The sequence below is a fragment of the Silene latifolia genome, chromosome 1 (assembly GCF_048544455.1).
Source record: "Silene latifolia isolate original U9 population chromosome 1, ASM4854445v1, whole genome shotgun sequence".
Taxonomy (NCBI): Eukaryota; Viridiplantae; Streptophyta; class Magnoliopsida; order Caryophyllales; family Caryophyllaceae; genus Silene; species Silene latifolia.
In genome coordinates, this window is record NC_133526.1 from 92,405,508 (window position 1) to 92,412,277 (window position 6,770).

General features: G+C 38.9%; 1 non-coding gene across 1 annotated transcript; it reads right to left on the bottom strand.

Annotated features, from left to right (window-relative positions):
* Positions 1–5,552: 5,552 nt before the first annotated feature.
* LOC141618251 (small nucleolar RNA R71) lies at positions 5,553–5,659 on the bottom strand. Its single transcript, XR_012531346.1, has one exon. It is a non-coding gene; the product is annotated as a small nucleolar RNA R71 (small nucleolar RNA).
* Between the last annotated feature and the right edge of the window lie 1,111 nt (positions 5,660–6,770).

A 6,770-nucleotide genomic window follows, 5' to 3' on the forward strand; every position in this document is an offset into this window, starting at 1 on the left:
ATTCGAGTTAAGCCCGGGCGAGAGGTAACCTTTATCAAGTGATAACTTATGTGATCAGAATTGACTAGTTGGATGTGATTACGAGCCTATGATGTGTATAAATGTTTGTGTGAGGTTCTGACCTCACGAGAAGTGGTATGGTGTGATAGTTATAAACTTGTTATCTGAATGTTCGGTAATATATGTTGGGTACGGTAACCTAATGGAATGATATTAAAAAGTGATAGTTTAGGTGATCTGGCATGGCTAGTTATACTTGTATGTGTATTCATGATATATGTTTATTCCGTGAAATGGTATGGATGATATACATGAGGTTCTTGTCTGTTTATTTTGTGTAATATGTTGCGTTGTGACCTAGTAAAGCGGTTTTCAGTAGTTTTCTTGTTCGAAAAGTTATACTGGGTCAATGTTTATGGGAATTGTGTAAGTTGTGATGACTATCGATGTGGCTATTGTGCCTCGGGTGGTGATCCGGGCACGGTAATTCGTGTTGTGATGTGGGTATTTCCGCACTGCGGTGCAACTGTTAGTGGCGGTGTTGCGATGCCGTCATCGGTTGTGGTGGAGTAGGAGGGATGATTACGATACGAGTTTTCAAAAGTGCAGACTAGTTATATAGATTGTTGTTTTGTTTGCTGCTGCTTCCTGTGAGTTTTGGTTGGACATATAGACGGTTGTTTTGTTTATTGATGTTTCTTACTAGTTTTGGCTTGGGAGTGAGGGTAGTGTATGATATGGAAGAGAGTTGCGCATGTGGTCGTAGTTGTCATGGTATTGTGATATTCTGTTAATGGGGCATAGTTGTGAGAGGTTGTTGGAGTACTTGTAATCTTCTTATCGAGGAGACATTGGTTGACATAGTCATGGTAAGTGATTTGTAGAACATGTGTTGTACTGATCTGGATGCTGCAGGTGATTCATAATCTTTTATTGAGACAATGAGTATAGAGTGTTGGGAATTAGTATCATGTTAAGTTATGAATGAGTTTTGCGATGATAAAAGAAAAGAACTTGAGGATCTAGTGTGAGTGTGTGTAACAAGTGTGGACCATGAGTATGCTTTTGGTGATAGGTGCTTTCTATAGAGAGGTATGTCGTTTTGCGGTACTGTGGAAAAATTGGAGTATTGGTTATGCTAAGGATTTTGTGGTATAGGTTAGGTGGTGTGCCGAATGAATTGAGGTATTGGAACTGTTAGAGGAAGAGAGACCTGGATATAGGAATGGAAGTAGGTGTTGAGGTTATAGTCGGTTATCGTTGACATGCGGTGGTGATGAGGATTTTGGGAAGTATAGGAAAGGATTTAGTATTAGTGAGTTACGAGGATATAACATTTATCTTAAGAGGAGTAGGATGCGACAAAGAGAATTTAATCGTTGTACATGTTGTAGTAGATTTGGAAGTTTGAGTCTTGATGGAAAATAAAGAATGGATTTGTATTGTGGTGAATATTGTTAAAATGTCATAGCCGTGCTTGTACTAGTCTGATGTTTAGGAGTGTGAGAATACTTCAATAGTGTTGACAGTTGGATGATGATGTTTATGAGTTCGATAGTGTTGAAAGTTGGATGATGATGTTATGAGTGGGAGTAAACTTCGAGGATGAAGTTCTTTTTAAGGGTGGTAGAATGCAACACTCCGTTTGATGTTTATAAGTGTCTTGATAATGGATTTTTCTAGTGGATAATATGTTAGTGAGACGAAGCTAGCGGCTTTGGTGGATAGTATTTGGTAGTGTATGGAGTTAGTGTCGACAGACTATAATGTGGTGGATACGATATCGTGAACCATGTTGTGGAGGTAGGTTCTTTTGAGTCGGTGTAAGTTGTGGTTAAGGTTTTGTTTTGAGTCTTTGTTGCGTTGTTGCGTCAAGGTCGAGTGGGTATTTTTGTTTTTGAGTACGGGTTGAACTTCGGGGACGAAGTTCTTTTTAAGGAGGGAAGACTGTTATACTACGGTTTTCTATGTCTATGGGTACTCTATCGAGTAGGGCTTACTCTGTCGATTAAATATGTTTTTATACAAAACAGTAGGCTACCTGATGGGTACTCGATCGAGTATGTTGGGCACTCGATCGAGTAAGGGGCACTCGATCGAGTAAGTGACTTACTCGATCGAGTAAGTGAGTCTTACGGGCTATTTTAGCCGGGTTTTGTTAATTACGCGTGATTAGTATAAAAGGACTCCGTCATTCTTTTTAATCACTTTTCACCTTTTCTAAAACCTTTCAAGAGAAAAAGAAGTTACGTAGCTTTCATTCATCGCGTTATTAGAAAATCCTAAGGGCTAGAGTCGCCGGGTCGTTGTGTTCTTTACGCCGTTGAGACTGTCGTATTGTGGGTAAGCTTCTAGTATGATTTTTATATCGTTTCATTGATTTTAGTTTAAACCCTAATTGGGTAATTTGGGGATTTTGGGAAGTATTGTTGATGTTAGATTGTGATTGTATGATTGTGTGTTTATAGGTGGTGATATCGTTGAATAACGATTTTGATTAGCTGATTGTGACGATCTTGGTGGTTGCTTTTCCAGATAGAGTTTCCCTACTCATTTATTGTATAAATGATTATAAGATGGTTGGTTGGTTGATTGGCATGATGATTATATCGTAATTGGTATTGGCATTGTTTTAAATTGATATTGTGATTGGTTGTTGGTTTATATCATATTGGATTTGGAATTGGTGACTGTTGATTGTGTAGTGTGGTTGTTGTATAATTGTCTGTGGTTTGCGAGGTGCGTCCTCGCTGAGTGGAGTCACTTGTGGGAGTGGCTTCATGCCCTTTATTCGCCCTCTGTAGAACCCGCCACAGAAGGGGATGTGCACATTAAGGAACATGGGTTATTCGCTCGATGGAGATGAGCAGGGCTTAGGTGGGAACAGCTGCGGTCCCCCACTGGCGGGGAGGAATATCTGTTGCGATAGATATTCTGGCAGGGCTACACACTTTAGTGTGTAGTCATATGATTGGTGACGTGACGGTGTTGGAGATTGTGATTGTGTATCTGTTGTTGATTATCTTATATTGTTTATGCAGTAATTGGCCCCGTTTAAATGTTTTAAAAACTGTGGTGATCCATTCGGGGGTGGTGAGCAGTTATGATGTGACCATAATTTGAGCATATTTAGTCCCCGAATTAGCCTTGTTCCCATGCTTTTTAGTGCATATTTGGGTCATTTATTGTCTTTAGTCCTTTGTTTTGCATATTTTTTGAGGTTTTGATCCCTTGGTATGAAAGGAGTGCAAACATTGCATTTTCATGGCAAAAAGGAGCTAAATTGATTGAATTCAATGACCAAGCATCAAAGAGAACACAAGACTAGAAGGCCTTTGTACATATTGTAGTAGATGGGTAATGATGAGAAAAGATCCTTGTATCCCCGAGGAAATCCTCAAGGATTGTATGAAGAGAAAGGAAGAAAAGAAGAAAGGAAGAGGCTGATCTACAATCCGAGCGGATTGCCCACAATCCGCCCGTCCAAGACAAGCAATCCGAGCGTCTTCCTCAGAAGGCCGCTCGTCCAAAACCACCACAATCCACCCGTCCACCCCACGAATCCGCTCGTCCAACAAGAAGACAATCCGCTCGTCCCGTGCTCTGGACGCTTGGATTGTGTGACAGCTATTTCGTCTTCTACATGTTTTATGGAGGATGCGCATACCTCGGGAAAGACTAGCAAAAAGGAGACTCGCATATTTTTCTGAGAGGAGCGGTTCCTCAAGGACTTAATCGTCATTTAAGCCCTTAGTAAACCCTAATTTGTGTACCTAATCCCCACTATAAATACCCCATTAGTCTAATTAGATTATCATGTTCTTCTTAGCAATCTCTAGTGTAGTTTATATCAATATAATCTATCTTTAATCTTGTAATCAACATTTAATCAAGTTTTAATACAAATCTCATTTCCTTAATCTCTCTTTTGTTCATCTTTCATTTTCGGTAATTGAAGATTATTTGGGTTATTATTGGGAGATTGACAACCTTCCAATCAATCATCAAGTACTTCTATTATTCTTTGCTTTATTATTGGAATCATTAGTAGGTATAATTCTCTTAATCCCTTTTTAATTATTGTTAATTATCTTCATTTATTCATCATGTTTTACTTTGTTGGTATGATTGACAACCTTGCTAGCATGTTCAACATGATAATGAATGAGTAGTTTCCTTAGCTAGGGTTAATGGGTAATTAGGGGAAACCAACATAGGGGATGATTCATTCTTAAATTAATATGTTTTCATAGTTTATTTGCTTGTTTGTTGTGATCTCAACTTATGCACATGTTATGTTTGATGAAATGCGAGCCTATGAATCCTTGCATTTTTTTACCCATCGCCTATCTTTTCAATGAGACTTATAAGATTAAGTCGACTTGTAGGTGTTGTACAATCTAATCGATTCGGCTCTGGGACCCAAACTTTCCTAGGATTGTAAGATATAAACCAGCTCGATCCATCACAACAATAATTGCTTGCTTATAATTTGAGAATATGTTTGTATGATCAATTCCCATGAATCTCCTATGACCCCATGACACCCTAGTGCCTTTTATCAATTGTTTACACCTCTTTTTAATCATCTCTCTTGTTTACTTTCATTGCTATTTAGTTTAGTGATCTTCTATTCAAACCCCAAATTGTGACACCTCTAGACACCGCTAGTTGCAATTGAAAATCTCATCTCAATTCCCGTCCCTTGGGATCCGACCATTACTTGCCTCTTTACTAATTGTAGAGTTGTTTGTGGAGTTATAAATAGTATTTTGGTCTAGGTGCTCCTAACGACAAGTACCGAAAACTAAACCTCTCAAGAGAGTCCGACCAAAAATGGTGTCGTTGCCGGGGACGGTGTTAACTTGATTTAGATTTTCTTAGATTGTTATTAGTTGTGTCTTTATTTGCCTTGGGGAAGTCAAACTCCTCAAGGTTTGTTCTAATTATTTTCAAGTTGTTTGATATTTTGCATGTCTAGAAGATCACAAGGTAACTTGTTACCCTTTGAGCACGAAATTGAAAGGACTTTGACAAACAATAGAAGACTTGCTAGAGGAACTTTGAGAGGTATTGGTGAGGTTGTAGATATTCAACCAAACACTATTGAGTTCATCAACCCTTTTGCAAGAGAAGGTGAGGAGAACCCAACACAAAATCCAACACAAAATCAACCCATAATGCCTAAATTTTCATCACATTCCGTACCCACCGAGGAGAACCTACCCAATGGTACTCCCACACCACAACACTTAACCGGAAATTTCATTGCTAAATCCGCATTTATCCAATTAGTCGAAAGAAGCCAATTTGGGGGGATGCCTAGTGAAGACCCTCACTCTCACATGGAGACTTTTTGTGACTATTGTGATGCGATTTTTCAAACCGGTGTAACTCATGACCAAATTCGATGGGTCTTATTTCCTTTTTCTCTAATTGGCACCGCAAAACAATGGTTGAAAGGCCTTGATAAGGCTACTCTCGAAATTGACTCTTGGAAGAAATTGGCTCTAGCCTTCTACAAAAAGTTCTACCCACCGGAAAAGACTAACATGCTAAGAGCTCAAATTACGGGCTTTAAGTAAAGAGATAAGGAAATCTTGTATGAAGCTTGGGAGAGATTCAAAGGAATTTTTCGCTCATGTCCTCATCATGGACTTAGCGAGTGGTTCTTGGTACAACTATTTTGGAATGGTCTTTATGAAGACTCAAGAAACATTCTAAACATGGGATCAAATGGTATGTTCACCGAAGTTGACGATAATCAAACTTGGAACAAGATTGAGGAAATGGCGGTCCATAATTCACAATATAGTAGACCTCGCAAGGCTACTAGAGGAGGAAAGCATGAAGTAGACTCTATTACTCAATTGGGTGCTCAACTTAGTGCTCACATTGATACCATCAATTTGAAGTTCGAAAAAGCTATGACTAGAATTGAAGAAGCCTCAAAATCACCAAAGCAACATGTTAATGCCATGACGACATCTTCATCAATCCCAAGTGGGATATGTGAGAATTGTGGAACTTTGGGACATGACCAAAGTGAATGTAGGGGAACAAATGAACAAGTGAATGCTTTTCAAGCATACAAGAGTGGTACCCCTTATTCAAATTATTACAATGAAAATACCAAATTCCACCCAAATCTCTCATACAAAAGCCAAAATGTTCAAAACCCTCAACCAACATACACCCCACCTCCCATGAGAAACCAAAATCAAAGACCCTTTTAAGACCAAAACCAAGGTTACCAAAATCAAACTCCATACAATCAACAAAGTGACCAAGGTTTTGATGTTCAAAAAGCGGTCCTCCAAATGCAAAAGAATCAACAAGAGTTTTTCACTCAAATGCAAAAGGATAGTCAAGTAAAGGAAATCACCATCAACAACATCCTAGCCTACACCAAAATGTTGGAAACCCAATTGACTCAACTAGCATCTTCAAGCTCACAAATACAAAAGGGCAATTACCACCTCAAAGTAATCCCCCGAGACATGAAATGGTTAGTGCCATTCACTTGAGGAGTGGTATGAAATATGAAGCACCAAAGAAGCAAGTTGAGGATGAAGTGGTGGAAGCTAGTGACAAATAAAAAGTTGTGCAAAACTCCAAGGATGGAGAACCATAAAAAGAAGAAGTTTCAAAGAAAAATGATGACAAGGCCAAGGAGAAGGAACCCATTGTGATTAGACTTCCTTTTCCAAGTCGTCAAGCCAAGCCCAAATTTGATGACCAACTTGGAAAATTTATGGAAATTGTGAAGA